Source organism: Sebastes fasciatus, chromosome 2 (assembly GCF_043250625.1).
Source record: "Sebastes fasciatus isolate fSebFas1 chromosome 2, fSebFas1.pri, whole genome shotgun sequence".
Classification (NCBI taxonomy): domain Eukaryota; kingdom Metazoa; phylum Chordata; class Actinopteri; order Perciformes; family Sebastidae; genus Sebastes; species Sebastes fasciatus.
Genome location: NC_133796.1, coordinates 23,764,805 through 23,783,040, shown reverse-complemented (window position 1 = coordinate 23,783,040; position 18,236 = coordinate 23,764,805). Strand labels below are relative to the sequence as shown.

Genomic DNA, 18,236 nt, shown 5'->3' with positions numbered 1-18,236 from the left:
GACACAATTTGCTGGGCCTGTCTGATGACAGACTGCTCATAAAGCATCTGGAGGGTAGGGTGGTTTTTGACCCCCATAATCTTCATGGCAGTCTGCACCAGGCAAGAAATCTGTGACCTCAACTGCACGGTCAGGTTACCGTAGCAGGCCGTGATGCCGTATCTTGTGATACTTTCCAAGACAGCCTGGTAGAAAAGTAACATGATCTTCTGCTCCACTCCAAAGAACCTGAGTCTGCTTTAAAAGTACACATGCTGTTGAAGTTTGGAGCAGAGGTATCCAACATGTACGTACCTTCCAGCAGAGAGTGTTGTCGATGTGGACCCCTAAATACCTGTATGAACAGACCTGTGTGATAGGTGTATTTTTAATAACCACAGGCCTGAGGTCACCCACCATCTTTGGTACAAACATCATCTCCTCGGTCTTCCTCACATTTAACTCGAGGTGGTTGTTGTCACACCACTGCACAAATTCCTCTATTTCAGAGAAATAGTCCAGTGGGCCTCTAGCTCTGTGTAGCAGGCTGAGTATGGCTGTGTCATCTGAGAACTTAATAATAAAGTTCTCGGGGTGGGATCGTTTATAGTAGTTTGTGTATAATGTGAAGAGGACCGGGGAGCTAACACGGCACCAGTGCTGATCGACCTGGGTTCCGAGAGGACGCTGTTGAACCTGACCTGCTGCGTTCTGTTTGTCAGAAAAGAGAGGGACCATTTTAAGGTGAAAGGATTTACATTCATCTCTCTCATCTTTCCCATGAGCAAGTGCAGCTGCAGGGTGTTAAAGGGTTAGCTAAAGTCAACAAACAACACAGGTGCATAAGCTTTTGGATCCTCAAGGTGTTTACTTACCAAATGAGTGATACAATTAATAGCATCATCTGTGCTGCGGCCTTGCTTATAGGCAAACTGAAAAGTGAGCAGTGTCACCATCATCCTCTCAAAACACTTCAAGACAATGGATGTCATAGCCACCGGCCTGAAGTCATTGTTGACCTTTGGTCACGTCTTTTTAGGGAGCGGTGTAATTATCGATTTCTTCCAGAGGGAGGGGATTGTGTGGGAGGCCACAGATTTTTGGAAGATGGGGCACCATGCTGATGTTAGCTCCTCTGCACATGTTTTAAGAAGAAAAGCAGATATCCCATCTGGCCCTGCGGCCTTCTTAGTGCAGAGTTGTTTAAAAAGTAATTTTATTTTATGAGGTTCCATCACCAACCTAGCGTCCTGCTCAGAGACAGAGATTGAGTCAGAAACATCTCTACATTCAGAAGAAAAGTCTCTTATTTCAAATCTCAGGTAAAAGTTATTCAGCTCCCTTGCTTTTTGCAGGTCGTTGGGGGTTATGAGATGGAGCCATGTTGGTGATTTTCCTCATAGTATCCCACAGTTTACTTGTATTATTAGCCGCAAAGTTGTGTTATGGCCTCTTTATGTTTCCTCCCGGCTTCCTTTAGCAACTGATTAAGTTATTTTTGTAAAGTTTTCAGTTGAATTCTGTCCTTTTTTTTTAAATGCTAGTTTTTTGCGGTTAATGCAGTCCTTAACCTCCTTAGTTATATGTGGTTTATTGTTCGGATACACAGTTATCTCTTTCTGCGGTATGACCATGTCCACAGAAAATTTAATATAATCCGTAACAGTCTCTGTAGCAGTGTCCACGGCCATCCCATGGAAGATATTCCAGTCAGTGGAAAGGAAAAATCCTTTGAGGGACTCAATGCTGTCATTCGTCCAAAACCTTTATAGTCTTGGTTTGCTACGTTTGAGAACGGTTCTGTAAGTGGGGATGAGGTGCACTATGTTATGGTCTGAGTTTGGCAGTGGGGGTTTGGCTTTAGACACAAAAGCATTCTTTACATTACCATAGCATTTAACAAGGAGTTTGTCCTCCCTGGTCTCACATTTGACATGTTGTTCAAAACCTGGAAGTGACGTTTTCAGTTTCCAGTGGTTGAAGTCCCCTAAGATAAAAAACGGAGCCTCAGACCAGCGTAAAAGTTGTTGTTGAACACAGTCTGTGACCTGGGCGGCTGCGCTAGCAGCGTTCCTGCTGGGTGGAACATACACAGTGCAGAGGATGATGTTTCCAAACTCTCGAGTCAGATAAACGGGTCTCAAGCTCACGCAGACAAGTTCAACGTCGGGGTTACAGACGGTCTGACGCATCGTGTATTGTCTACACCAGTTGTCATTCATGTAAACACAGAGGCCCCCTCCTCTGTTTTTCTCTGACATCTCACTCCTGTCACACAGAGAGTCGGGAATGTCCTGATGAAGCCATGTCTCAGTGAAGACCAAAATGCATGAGCAGGTCGTAACGCAGGTCCGCAGCTCGTCCATTTTATTCTTTAGTCTTCATCGCTATCTCTCTTTACAGCTCACTCTTATCCATCACATCTCACTTCCCACATCTCTTTTTCTGTTCAGTTTTCTGGTCGCATGTCGTCTCTCCCTCTCCCTACAGCTGTCCCTCAGACTGATCTTGTCTCTTTCCTCCTCATGCTCTTAGTTGATTTGGATGTTCAGATGGATGCAAACATCAAATAAAATGTCTGTGGTTCTGACTGAGAAGCTAATTTGCCTTTTTTTCCACTCAGCTCAAAGCAAAAGTCTCACTATTGCTTTCCTCGTCGGGTTATACCTTCCAGCCAATCGAAATCGACAATTCGCAGTGGTCATGGCCATTATCACCCACATAAAATTCAGGAGTCACTTGACTCGAGAGGTGACTGTGTTTCGTGGCAGTGGCCCTGTTCAGACCTGGCATTAACATGCGTCCTGAGTGATCGGATTAAAAGTGGACAGCTTTAAGTACATCTGTTCACATCTGGCATTAGAATGTGTCTCCACATGCGTCTTGACTGACAACTTGTGATCAGATCTCACTTCCCCGCTCTATATGCAAATAAACACATAATAAACACATGGCCAATACAGCAGATGTTGTGACGTAATATTACATGAATGTCAGTAGTAATATCCTACATATTCGTGAATTCGGGAACATTTTATTTTTTTATTTTTAACATCAAAATAAAAGGTTATTGTACCAGCGGTCCCCGGGGACCTCCGCACCGCCAGCACCTCTGCCTTTGCCAGGCAGCAGGGGGGTACAGAGCTTCAGAGAGCCGGCGAAGAGAACGAGCAAGCGAGCGGGTGTTAGCTCTGTGCAGAGCACCGGAACAAAAACACAGACACATCTCCGACAATATGATAATAATGCACTTTGCGTGCCTAGTCTGATAGTCTGTAGATATTTAGCTTATAGATAAGATTAATAAAATACAGTTGTACCGACAGATACAGTAGAGCACAGAAGCCGTTTCCATGCCAGGAAGTAGACAAGCGCTCGCGTCTGCCTGTCTATTCACATGAGGGGCGCAGTGAGACCCCGCGGATCCCAGCTGGACGTAAGTTGAGTAGGTGGCTCTTAATGTGGCCCAGGACACATTCACGTACACACTGCCAAAATAATGTGGTCATATGTGGCCCAGACCACCTCTTAATCTGGTCTGAGCAATTGGGTGCCCAATGTGTCCTCAATGCATATTGAGTGCGTTCACACCTGTACTTAAGAGCTGTCCACTTGTGATCGGATCACTCAGGACGCATGTTAATACCAGGTCTGAACAGGGCCAAAAAACAATCAAACAACACAACCTGAGTTTAATATTTCATTCCTGGTAACCTAGTGCTAATTGGCAACAACCATTTGGCACTTCTGCAATCTCTAAATTTAGGCAAATCTGAGGCTTCAGTACAACCTTTCCTGTTGTGCACATTCATCGTCTGTTTAATGCTTTTTGCTGTAACAAAGTAAGTGATAATTGTGCAGTTGTGGTGTGGTTAAAAAGATAGTTGGGAGCTGGTAGCTGTCAAGAAATTACTGTCATTTGACAGTAAATGTAAAAAGGAGCAGGGATGGGTTAATGTGCATAAAAGTGAAAATAGATTTAATCAGAAAATAAGAGGAATACAATGCAAACAGTGAGCAGACCAGAGGCCCCAGCTTGTCTTGTCAATGACATGTAAGCCAGAGATGAACAAAACGCTCCTTTCTTAACATACTAGCTTTCTTCATACATTGCATTCCTCACACACAACACACATCTCATGCCAGCATATATCCTGCAGTAGAATTGTCCAGCATCGTTATGATCTCAACACTGGTTGGTCCTTATTCGATGCGCTTTACTCACTGCTTCTCTTTTCCGGCTGTTTTATTAAACATTCACAGAACTTCTGTTTCCCCTCCAACTCTTACTTTGATTGCATTCTCACTCCTTTTCATCTTCTGTGCCTTTTACTGTGAAAACAACCCTTTCCATTAAATCAAACCTTAATCTCATGGAGAAAACATGAAAATATTTGAAGTTGGAAGTTGCCAAGACACACAGGCTCACTGTCTCAACTCACTGTGTAAAGTCCTCAGATCTAGAACAATGATATCAAATCTGTCAAGTTTTCATTGCCTCTGGTTTAACTTGGTGATCAAAAACATGAAAAGAAGAAAGCTGTGAGCACATGTCAAAAACACACAAACAAAAAAAACAATCGTCATTAACAAAAATCACTATCCTGTCTGTTACAACATTGTGTGAAATTATATTTCGAGGGGAAACAGTTGGGAATGAGAGTTCAGACAATATTTGGCACATTAAAACCATAATATTGCATCAACACAGGTTAAATGACTCTTTTACAGCAGCGCCAGCAGGTCTATCAGTAGTGAGCTGTGGGAGCTGTGACCATATGGTGATGATAGGTCACACTAGACAGAGGTCCAGAGAGACCGCCTGAACAAACCCACGCTGGCAGGTAAAATTAAAAACACCCTGTCAAAACGCAAACAAAATTAACTGCCTGCTTTAATCCCAAGGGACGCTGCCTTGCAGGTGCATATCTGTCTACGTTTTGGCCTCTGGCCCCAGCCTGGCAGAGGAGCAAAGCATAAGGTAAATGAAGTGGAGAACATGGTCAGGCCTGGTGGGTGGCAGGCATAGGGCAGAGGGGTGCCAGCCTGCCAGTCCCCTCCTTGGACAGAGAGGGTTAGGGGGCAATGGAGACGGTGTCTGGGTTGGATGAAACAGACTAGACATCAAACAGCGTGAGGTCCTACAAGGCTCATTAGGAAAGAGGCTGTGAGTCTTTTAGTCCCCTCTTTATTGTGTTATATAGACACAGTTTTGTTCCCATGGTGAATTATACTGCTCATGTTAGAAACATGAAACACAAAAATAGCAACCCAGTTCAATACAATAGCCCTATAATAGTCTGTTGAGACTGTCCAGGAGCAGTGTTGATTCTCCTCTGCAAGCTGTTCTCATACACCTTTTGTAGCTATACCTACGAATAGGAATGCACTGTAATTCATGTATATCCCACAAAATCAATTTGTATGTAATCCATGTAATGTGAACCAGGAAGTGGAAGAGCAACAAGCGCCGTGTAGGGAGGATGTCAGGGTGAATGGGCGGGTCAAAAAACACTGGACTTTCGCACAGGAGACCGGTGTTTGTATCCAGTGTGAAACCAGAAGTCAACGTTGATTTATTTGTAACGCAACTTCCGTACTAAAGTTACGCCACTTCTGGTGTTATTTTAACCCAAACCACGATCTTTTCCTAAACCTAACTAAGTAGTTTTGTTGCCTAAACCTAACAAAGTTGATATTTTTCTAAACCTAACAAAGTAGTTTTGTTGCCTAAACCTAAATAAGTAGTTTTGTTGCCTAAACCTAACAAAGTAGTTTTGTTACCTAAACCTAACCAAGTTGATATTTTCCTAAACCTAACAAAGTAGTTTTGTTGCATTAATCTAACCAAGTTTCCTGAGTGGAAATAGCCACATGTTGCTTGACATTTTAGGAAAACGCACGGAAAATGAAGAATAACTTTACGTAAGATATCATACGAACCATTTGCATATGTTGATCTATGTGTTATTTGTTATGGCCACCATGTTGGTGTATTTGCTTGCATTATGTTATAAGGTGTACCAAATATGTTGCTGTTATTACTGTGTGCACTCTTGCACATGTATTGTAAAATATTTACAAAACAAATTATTACTAATTTTAAATTACTGACTGAAACAAAAACAAAAAAATTCTACATCTAGCAGATGCAGAAGCAGAAAGAATATGAGGAGGGCTAGACCAAAATAATGAAAGCACCTCAGCACCTCTCCTACAGAGGTGTGTCGTATTAGGTTGGATGCCAATTAGCAGCATTTGTCAGGTATGAAATAACAGTGGTATCGGATTATCTGTGCCACCAAAATAAGAAAAACTGTCAGAAATCCTTGCAAATCATTTAATCTATCAGGGGCATCTCAACATTTCGCCATCAAATTTCAAATACAGACAAGCTGCACTTAGAGGAAGAAGCTGAAACTAGCAAACATGGAAATGATGGACACATAAAAGGAATCGACAAATTCTGCTAACTGGCATCCAGCCTAATATGACCCACATTTATAGCTGTGGTGATGTAAGCACTTCAAAGTTGAAGTTCTTTTTCATGAATAGTTTACAATATTTTGTTGTTATTCCGTCTCCTCTGTACGTCAAAGTGTCTGGGATTCTTTAGACACGAGGCATATGGGAATTATGGCACATTTACACCATACAGTGAACTCTCCTCTTTTTTCTTTTCTTTTTGAAAAAATCTTGACAGTTTAGTCGGCTTGATTTGGCAAACGAGAACAATGACAGCCGGTATGTGCCGTATTATCAAACAACAGTCTTTTTTTCACATTTTTGTACCAAAAACACATTTCATATTACCTTAGATAAAGACCACAGATGGTAAACTATAGCAAATGTACTGACAAATACACTAACTCACATTTGATTTCCTCGCCATCAAATTTTACACTGTAGGATGACAGACTGTTTGTCTGTAAACTAATCCATGTAACTTTTGTTTACAACCCTTGGTTTGCTTTTGAATGGGCAGTGTGAGTCTTTATCAGTGCAACTCCGGGTCAGAAAAGTGCCTTAAACTTGCATAATAGCCAGCAGGGGGCGACTCCTCTGGTTGCAAAAATAAGTCTGATTGTATAGAAGTCTAAATGACCCTACTTCTCACCTGACTTATTACCTCAGTAAATATTGTAAACATGAGTTTATGGTCTCAATCGCTAGTTTCAAGTCTTCTCCAATACAACATGATGTTCATTTAGTAATTTATGATCCCATTTAGAGTCAAATAGACCATAAACCAGGGTATGTTTTGGGTCATGGCTACCTTGTGATTGACAGGTCGCTACCACGTCGTTGTCCGGTCTGGGAGTTGTGCGTTTAACCCTTAACCCTAAAACTTTAACCCTTTCACAGTGTGTTTTCACTTCATTAAAGTTAATTGTAACATTTTGGTCCCCTAAAAATGTCTTATTCAGTATTCGATTGTACTTAGCTCCACCGTCTCGTGTCACTTCTGGTTGCAAAAAAACAAGATGGCGACGGCCAAAATGCCGAACTCGAGGCTTCAAAACAGCAGTCCACAAACCAATGGGTGACGTCACGGTGACTACATCCACATCTTATATACAGACTGTGGTCTACAAAGAGGAGGGAAACTTTCCACTACAGTATATGGATCAGGCCAAAGAGCATGAGCTGCAGGTGAAATTAACCCCACAGTTAGGCTATATTAAGATCTGCAGTTTATGGCGAATTTGATATAATTTAGGGAGAGTTTCTATTAAAACTTACCAGCTTGCTGTATACCTGCAAAACCATGCACGTCTTGAGTGAAGTCTGTGATTATATAAAGACGCAGATGATGTCTAAGTGTCAGTTTGAAGACTGGGCTAAAGGCAAAGTGAATTTCTTTTCCTTTCTTACATGACTTTTGCACAACTATTAAAAAGGCTCCCTGCCCAAACTTCCATTAGCACCATGTTCCCTGTGGAGAGCATCATCAGTATGAGAAAATGGCTTCTAATTTTTAGACATATTGGCATTTTCAAACTGCTGATTGCTGATTGCTGTCACACAGAGAGATTGTTTTATAATATAATTCCTTTTGTATCACAGTTCTGTGGACTCTACGTTTAAAGTGGATTACAGATTCTCTGAAAACCTTATTGTTCACTCACAAATGGCAAAAATGATGATTATATTGAGTAATGAAATAATTATCACACTCCTATTATTGTAGGTGAAAACAGACTGCTGCATTTAATACCAGACTGGGTGCTGTTCTCTATTAAACCAATCAATTATAGTGATCAGCTTCACAAAGACATCAGTCAGAAAATCAGAGATCCACCGTTTGCAAAGAGCTATGGTTGATATAAAAAAAAAAAATGGCACCAAAATAAAGGAGTGTTTAGCAAACCTGTCAACAAGGACACATGGCTCTAGGGAGGGCGAAGTTGGTCAGTCCATCGCTTTGGTCCAGTCTGAACTATCTATTAACTAAATATATAACAATTGAACGGATTTCTCTCGATATCTAGTATTTATGTAAGTGCTAATTAACCAACATTAGCAAGCTCACAAGCTAAACTAAAATGGTGAACATGGTAAACACCGCTAGCACGGTTGTAGAATCTTGTTAAAGTGACATTTGAAATACATGGCATTTGGTCTTTTCCTGTTGTCAAACATTTTCAAAACTGAGCCAAATGTAAACTCTCAAAACAATGCATCACTCCTATATTTTTCTTGATAGACATGCAGCCTTTAATACAGTTGGCTTCTTGCTGGAAACAGCACTATAGCTCTGATAACAGCTACTGTACTACAGTAATAGACCCATATTTGTCACTATTTGCCACTGCTCAAAATGTCTCTCTTAGCATCCCCAAAGGTTCTTTAGCTCTTATTTTTTGAATCCCATTCACCATTATCTGTAAATGTAGTTCCCTTTTTTTGTCTTTTATGTGGATAATATTCTACATTAAAATCCCAAATTGAACACTTTAAAAAATGATGGCTATCAATCGATTAAAATAGTTAATCGTGATTAATCGCAAATACATTTTTTTATCTGTTCAAAATGTACCTTAAAGGGAGATTTGTCAAGTATTTAATACTCTTATCAACATGGGAGTTGGCAAATATGCTGCTTTATGCAAATGTTTGTAGATATTTATTATTGGAAATCAATTAACAACACAAAACAATGACATATATTGCCCAGAAACCCTCACAGGTACTGCATTTAGCATAAAAAATATGCTCAAATCATAACATGGCAAACTGCAGCCCAACAGGCAACAACAGCTGTCAGTGTGTCAGTGTGCTGACTTGACTATGACTTGCCCAAAACTGCATGTGGTTATGATAAAGTGGGCATGTCTGTAAAGTGGAGACTCGTGGGTACCCATAGAACCCATTTTCATTCACATATCTTGAGGTCAGAGGTCAAGGAACCCCTTTAAAAATGGCCTTGCCAGTTTTTCCTCGCCAAAATTTAGCGTAAGTTTGGAACCTTTGCTGGTATGATATTGGTATCAATTGATTCCTTAGGTTTTTTAGTTTCATAGGATACCAGTATCTTCACTCTAGCTTTAAAACTGAGCCCGCTACAACCTCCAAAAGATTGGCATGCCCGTCAGATTTTTATCGCAAGTTGCGTTAATGCATTAAAGAAGTTAGTGGCGTTAATATTAATTTGCGTTAACACGTTACTATTGCATTAACTTTGACAGCCCTATTAAAAACACATGCTTATGCATTTAAATATTCTAAAAAATCCAAAAACAAAAATGAATGTAAATAACCTAATTATCAGTGTCCTTAGTAAATTCACTGTTCAATAGAGATGAATGATGTGGCAGCCTGGAGAATGAGACTTCTCAGTCACTGCCAAAGACATCAAGAACTCCCAGCAAGCATGCTGGTGCTGCGGGAACCAACGCACGGGCATCGATCACAGGGACGTCCCACACCAACATACATGGACGTACTGAGGAGAGATGCTGGATGGTGCTGGCGAGCTAAACAGATGTATGGTGGACTGAGACAGCTGGAAGCTCCGCTTGAAAGCCCGTCTGAGGACGACCCAATGATATCAATTCCGATAGTTGCATTATCACTCTTTTGCATCCACTGCTGTTGATTTCTGTTATTAGTGCTACTTGTATTAGTTATTACAGCTCCTGTGCTATTATTGTGGTTGCCTCTCTCTCTCTCTCTCTCTCTCTCTCTCTCTCTCTCTCTCTCTCTCTCTCTCTCTCTCTCTCTCTCTCTCTCCCCCTCTCCCCCCAACCGGTCTCTGCAGATGGCCGCCCACCCAGAGCCCGGTTCTGCTCCAGGTTTCTTCCCACTAAACGGGGAGTTTTTCCTGGCCACAGTGCGCTTGGTGGATCTTGTTTGATCTCTAAACTATGGTGTACGGTCTAAGACCTGCTCTATATATAAAGCTTCTCGAGATAACTTCTTTTATGATTTGACGCTATATAAAAATAAATTGAATTGAATTGAATTGAATCGTTCTTCTCTCATATTAGCAATAGATCCAGCTTCATCTTCTTCTCATTTACTAATACTGAATACAGGATTTATGCTGATTTATCAGTAAATACATATGCTTGCATGTATTTGTCTTTTTAAACAACTCCTTCCACTGTACACCTGGCAGAGACAGACAGACAGACAGACAGACATACAGAGAGACATACAGTAGATGAGTTAATTTGTTGTTGAGAAATGCAGAAAGACCTAATGTGTTTTCCACAGTTAATTATTTTACCAGCGGAGAATAATCATATTTCGAGTAATGCCCTGGGGACATTATGCATTTGGTCCTGGTATACTGGGGAAGAACTAAAGCTAGTTAAATCATCAACATTTTGCGGCGTATGAAATTAATTTGCTGTTTAATAGAAAATCTAAATACTGACTGCTTCCTCTTGGGTATAATTTCCCATTTGTAAAAATTAAATGGAAATTTCAAACAATATTGGAGATCACTAAAAGTCAAGGACCTACTAATGAGCCCTCTCTCCCATGAAAACACATATCTTGTATCTTTTTAAACTTGTGACGAGGAGGTTGCCTCAGATAAAGTATACCGTATACACAAATAAGGATGTTTTGTCTTACAAAATATTCAATCAGTCAATCATTTATTAATGACCCCCATTTGCTTTCGGTGCAGCATGGTGGGTAAGCTCAAACTACAGTGTCAGTAACATCAGAATATAGACATCAACATCACATTAGACACATGACTAACACAACAGACATTATTCACATATTACCACAAGACTGAATTCACAGACATTGAATTTTAGAGCATAAATAGACATGCATGCTACTAACAAGCTTGTGGGCTTCCTTTAACTGGTCATTAACTACCAATCTCCCCTGGCAAAGAAGCAGTTTACTGACATGAACTTCTAAATACACAAAACAATACTAGTTTTAACTTCAGCGTGTTTGCCTTACAGAGCCGTCCCCTGCTGGTGTCCTGATGGGTGTGCCATTGTGGACATGAAGTGTCATTTCCCCTTTTCCAATTAATTATTGGCCATTCATTTCCATTTGAAATCTACAGTCTAATTAAGAGGTTTGAAACTACATCAACAGTGGTGATAACCACTGTTTTATTAATAGAACATGCCTTTCTCAGAGTCGGCACACAAAGCCAAGGCAAAGATGGATGTCTTGGCTTTAATTAACCAGAATTATTTACTGACTAGGGCTGGCTTATGGGAGCATCACTCATGTAATGGATATATTAGCAAAAGACTGAAGGGATTAGCTTCTGTGGAATTAACAGACTGTGGGCAGTTCATCATGTGGAGTGAAGGTACTATACAATATTTATACTATATTTATAAACCAATACAGTCGATGCTGGATGTGCATATATGCTTGTGTATGTAAGCACACGTGCTTATTTTCTACGTTTTTCTAGGAAAAAATACTTTGCATCCTTGACAAGATGGATAACAGAATGATGCCATCTGTCGTTCATTATGAAGCCCGTGCCAAGTGCGTTTTCCTAAATCCTAAATCAATTTTATATGCTGTTCACTGGAGTTGCACATCCAACGGGACTGAACTGCTGTTGCATTAATGTGGCTTTCAAAACTTTCCCACAATTTGCCTGTCTTCTTTTCATTATTGTCACATCACAAAGTTTATGATCATGGAGCAGGAATCTGAGCCTCGGTTAAGGTCTCGCCCTTTCAGCTGGCAAGCAGCCGAGTCAATATAATAAGTTCCAGCGATGTCCTCTGATCTGCAGCTCTTCCAGGGCGTCTCCTCTTCTGAGTGGGCCTCTCAGCATTTACGCTGTTTGGCCTTCAATCCCATCAGGATATAAACTTCCTGCTGTGTACAGCATGGGCTGCCTCATATTGTATGTGTTTCCCCAGCATGATAATGTCGAGTACTGCATGTATTTGACAAACTCTATGAATATTTTGAATGCTTTGTTCTTCGTATGGAATATACTTCCCCCAGCATGACCGTCTAAAAATATATATTTTTTATGTTTCAGCTGATCTCCATGGTTAAGATGCTTTTTCAGTGCAGGATCACATCTTTTGAAAATCCTTTTCATCAAAGCCTGCACTCTTTGTGTGGAAATATCATTAGGTACTGAGGCAATGTTATTGATTAGTCTCGTTCAGAGAGCGGGACGCAACCTTTACTTTCAAATGCTCCGTGACAGTGAAGAAACATTCTTTACCTTATACAACCACGATGTGCTGTTGGCACGGTACGTTCTGGCACCTTTTCATCTGTACGGGGACAAGCTGGTCCTTCTAATGTGTTCCTATGAGCTGTATTTACCATCATCAGCCAGTGCATGCTTTTTCTTTGATCACCCGATCATGGAGAAAATGTCTGGCTGTAAATATGTATGCTAGTGCAGCCCTTTAGGCTACCGAAAGCACATGGATACCGACAGAATCTTTACTTAAAGTGGAGGTAATTTTGAGGGACATTAGCCTTAGTTAACTTAATCTCCCTCTAGTTTCTTTTTGCTGTGATAAAAAAACAACTCAATACCGCCTGGAGAAATGCAACGCAGTGCTACATACAGATTTTCCTTGCATTAATTTACACACACACACACACAGACACACACACACATGCACCCCTTTAAACGCTTGATGTAATGTCTTCCTGGATAACGTGTGTTCTTGAATGTCATGAAAAATAGAGTTACATTTGGATTCAGGAATTGAATTTCATTCAATGGTTTTGTTCATCTGAAACAAAAGCAATCTATAATGTCTATAATACGTGTGAATGCAATCAATGGTCTGGCATTCAGCACTGAAAGGCTGTAGAGCAGTCATCCTCAATTTATGCTTACTTAGATCAGCCTCTGCCTCCAGTGCTGCCGGCCCTCAGTTATGTGGTCTGGTGTGGTCATATTTTAACTTGTGGTAAATGTCAGATGTTGTTGCTATGGTTCATTTGAAATGCGAACGGCGAGGAATGTTAAACAGAAAATGGCAAAATCAGCAGGAGATTGGTCTGTGTTTGCAGTTGTGCTGCTGGTCACCACTGGGTCCTGCTTGGCGTTTATTTAACATGACACATTTCAACAGCACCTGGGGAGCAAGGTCATCGACACAAACACACACACATGCATGTATGCAGGCACAAACACTCAAATACACACAAATACATTCTCCGAATCATTCATTTCTTATTGGATATCTCTGCTGCTTTCTGAAAGAAAGCCAATGCTTTTCAAATCCTGAAGGGCGACAGGTTTTTAATTATTGACATTCAGGTGAGGATTAGCATTTTATGCTGTCTGACCCTGCAGACATGAGTGGCAATGGGCTGGGTAAGGAGGAGGACAGGAGGCTGGGGGCTGGCGATTTTCAGGGACAAAGAGTCTACTGAGGAGGCTGAGGAATGGGCCGGGGAGGTGGAGGTGCAGTGATTCACATGCAGCGCAGGAGGCCTTTCAGTATCACCCCCCACCCTTCCCCCAAATCTCAGGAGGGCAGGGGGGAATTGATGAAACGAGCAGGAAGGCCTAATTAAAGGCTCTCAGCTCAAACGCATTGATGTATTACATCTATTATGCCACAGTTCGATAGGTCTGCCAGGCCGGGGCTGCCGCGGCTACTGAGTCCCGCCAAACAAACTGAATAAATAATAGCAGCTGAGAAGGAGAGAGAGAGAGAGACACACAGAGGGAGAGAGAAGGCACCCATTTTAAACGTTATCAGCCGATTCAATGGGCGTTACCAGTGGTTATCACTACCATTCTAATGCTTCAGATGGGCCAAACTGCACCTACGACATTGTGAAAGTGAAACTTAACATTGTGTATTGAAAAAATAACAACTTTGGACTTAGACAACAAAACTACTTGGTTAGGTTTAGGAAAAGATTGTGGTTTGGGTAAAAATAAAGTATGTTTGTTGCGTATGTAGGCTTCGTGGCACTAGTTAAGTGTGTAAGTTACGTAACAAAAGTAGGGTAAAATAGGTCAACGCTGACTTTTGGTTTCACATGGGACATAACAGCTGGGTTGTGCACAACTTTCTCCTGTGTGAAAGTCCTGTGTTTGTTTGACCCATCCATCCACCCTAACTTCCTCCCTATGTGGACTTTGTCGCTCTGTATCATTTGTCACCTATTGGTTTGTGGACTGCTGTTTTGAAGCCTCAAGTTCAGCATTTCGTCTGTCACCATGTTGGTTTTTTTTGCAACCAGAAGTGACATGAGAGGATGGAGCTAAGTACAACCGAATGCTGAATAAGACATTTTTAGGCGACAAAAAAGGTTTTGGATAACTTTCATGAACTGAAAACACACTGTGAAAGGGTTAAAGTTGTAAGACGAAAAACACAGACAACTCCCAGACCAGACAACACCGAAGTAGTGACTTGTCAATCACAAGGTAGCCACGCCCTAAATCATAACCTGCTTTATGGTCTATTTGACTCTAAATGGGACCATTATTTACTAAATGAACATCATGCTGTATTGAAGAAGACTTGAAACTAGTGATTGAGACCATAAACTCATGTTTACAATGTTTACTGAGGTAATAAATCAAGTGAGAAGTAGGGTCATTTTCTCATAGACTTCTATACAATCAGACTTCTTTTTGCAACCAGAGGAGTCGCCCCCTGCTGGCTATTAGAACGAATACAAGTTTAAGGCACTTTCACATTGGCTTCACTTTTCAGACCCAGAGGTGCCCATTGCTCTGGACAAAGCAAAACATAAACATTCAGCAAAAATTTCCAGAATTCAATACAGTATGATACAGAATATGAAGAAAATTAAGCCAACCCCTGTCTGGGAATAATACCAATTCATTACACTACACTGCACTTCCTGCCTTGTTGATTAATGTGTAGCCGTGAATGGTTCGCTGGCTATACAAATTCTCAAACACATGGCTGCTTTTGAGATCAAAGGTCAAATCCACCAACAACTCAACTGCTTATGGATATTAGTCAGTTTGTCACTTACGGTACATGGGAGGAGCGAAGGTGGTAATGGGGTTGAATTATGCATTTGTGTTCATTAGGGAGGAGTGAATGCATGTTGATCTGGTTTGTGGAGGGGTTGTGCAGGAGAAGGATGTGCATATATAGAGGTGAATGGTGCAGTGGCGAGGAGACTAGAAAACAGAGCATGAAATGATGTACACATTTAATGTAGATGTGTAGGGAGGGATGAAAATGAAATTGTATGGGGTTCATAAAAAGATAAAAAGGTACTGTATGTGGGAGCTCTAAAGATTTCCATTTTCAGCAGTAGCCTCATGCTTCTCTTCACCAAACTCAATATTGTTATTGGCTAATTTACTTCTAATGATGAATACAGTTATCGATGCAGTCAGTCTCCGCAAAGGCAGTTTTTTCTACCTTGTTATTGTATGTTATGTTATTCACAATGTAATAACTTGTCACACGTGAACCACACACGTTTACATATTTCTAAATTCATGGAGCACGATTTTAACTTTTAGCTCTATCTTTATCGGTCCCTGAGGGAAATTTGTCTTGCAGCTGCAGGTGAAACAATGAACGCCCACACACTTGACCATGAGACACATTAAACATATTAAAAATACACATACTGCAACCGTCCATATGGGTTAACAAAAAAGACAGTGCACATAAAAGTGACACCATTAACATAAAACCTGGCGTACATCCAGCCATCACCGTTCAACACAGACCCAATCACCAATGCTTTTCCTCCTTAATGTGTGCACCATCAATAATTTCCTCACTATAGTGACAAGAATGTCATTACATTTTTGTAATTGTCCATGAAAAGCATGTGACCTCTCTGTGTGTTAAAGGTCCAGTGTGTAGGATCTGGTGGTATCTAGCGGTGAGGTGTGGAGATTGCAACCAACTGAAGCCTCCCCCATGTGCCAAGCGTGTTGGAGAGCTACAGTGGCCAACACAAAAACGTGAATAGCCCTCTCTAGAGCCAGTTGTTGTAAGAGTAGTGTAAGTCATTTGGAGCAGAGCCAGTGTGTAGAGTGTGTGTGTTTGTGGGAAGTGAGTGGTGAAGCAAGAGAGAGAGTGGCAGCGACGGGAGCGAGTAACGTTATTGACTCCGGCCCAAGCAGGAGAAGTTAACAGAGTTTGGTTTGTCCGTTCTAGGCTACTGTTGAAACATGGCGGAGCAACACGGCGGACTCCGTGGAGAGGGGACCCGCTCACTACGTAGATATAAACGGCTCATTCTAAGGTAACGAAAACACAACGATTCTTATTATCAGCTGATTATACACTAAAGAAAACATACTTATTAATATTTACATTCCATTTCTGCCAATAGATCCTCTTAATTGTTAAACATTGGTCCTTTAAATGAGTATTCAAAGCTGAAAATCTGGGACATTGATGCAGGAAAATCACAGAAAAGAAACAATTAATTACCGGCATTATATTGTTATTAGACCAAAATCTCCCAAATGGTCCGTGGACAAGTTTCCATCCAGTAGAGTACATGAGAATATGTGGCGTGGTGAGCCCTTAATGCTCAGATTGAAGACAGTAAGCCCAGGAAACATGGTGGACATGAGGTGGATTCTGTCAGTGTAAATCCAGCATCCAACTAGGGATATAAAAAGCAGGACAGCGACAAATTTCAGTAGGAGTGCTTTTTGGTTCTGGCAAAGTGACGAAAGAATTCTGTGTGCGTTTGTTCGTGGGTGTGTGTGTGTGTGTTGTTGTGACGGTGGGTAAATATATGTCTTTGCTTGCAGAGCACACAGAGGAGCAGATTTGTGAGACAAGCTCGAGCAGTTGCCTTCACAGCAGTGGTGAGATTGGAAGCGAGTGGTTTCTGAGCCAGTGTGACTGATGGCGTCTGTTAGCAGCGACGGCCGCAGAGAGGAACGTCTTGTACTGGCGGCGGGGGGAAGCTGAAGCTTCCGGAAACAATGCTGTCCTCGGAGAGTCTGCTGAAATGACACGACAAGCCGGGCCAGTGTTTCCATTCACAGTCCTCTCAACCTTCTGACACTTTTCTTGCTCCCACCTCTCACTTATTATGAAGGCCCTTAACACTCGCCGCCTTCCATGTCTCCCTTCTTCTTTCACCTTCTTAACATAACTGTAACCTTACCAACGCAGCTGAGCTGGCTCGTCACAAACAGGCGACTGTCATCACAGTCGAGTCCTATCTACGTGTTTCTGTTTTCTTTCCAGGTATGGTTTACAATACCTTTCCTAGGTTCACATAGGTACATCGAAAGAAGCCACCAGCTGCCAACTAAGACACAGTGTGAGTTATATTTTTGCAGTCTCTTTCTGTGATCTGTATACATCTTCATGACCTCTTCACGACCTTCACCATATTTAGTTTATCTAATTTAGCTGACACAGGTGAAGATCAGCTATGACAGCAGAGTGGCAACCCTGTCTCCAAGATATTACATTTATATTTGTTTTAGTAGAATAAGTATGTTTTGGGGAAAACATGATTAGTAACTTGCAATTTTTTTTCGAGCGCATGAAGTGCCATGTTCTTGTATAGCATGCTTGTGATAGGGAGGTGTTAAGGATGGATGGTGTGTACAAAGCCAACACAGTCTTATGGCAGTTTGTGAAATAGTTAAGAAATAATTTATTTTAATTGTGTACAAAGACACAAAATTCCCTTTTTATTCGTGATGCTCAGCACGACTTTCCACAAATGATATTTCAGGCCTTTTCCTACAAATGTCCAGCAACGCAGGTTTCAGTTTCTGCTCCAGTCTTTTCAAAATAAAATGACTTAGTTAGGTTTAAGAAAATATCGAATAGGTTAGGCTT

The 18,236-nt window shown here is 41.2% G+C and overlaps 1 long non-coding RNA gene across 1 annotated transcript in view; it reads left to right on the top strand.

The window, feature by feature from the left end:
- The window catches only part of LOC141755349 (uncharacterized), a 141,745-nt gene extending 123,727 nt beyond the window's left edge, over positions 1 to 18,018 (top strand). Inside the window, exons 2-3 of the long non-coding RNA XR_012591059.1 lie at positions 16,578 to 16,665; positions 17,186 to 18,018. This is a non-coding gene — a long non-coding RNA (uncharacterized LOC141755349). The remainder of the gene's footprint in view (positions 1 to 16,577; positions 16,666 to 17,185) is intronic.
- Positions 18,019 to 18,236: the final 218 nt, after the last annotated feature.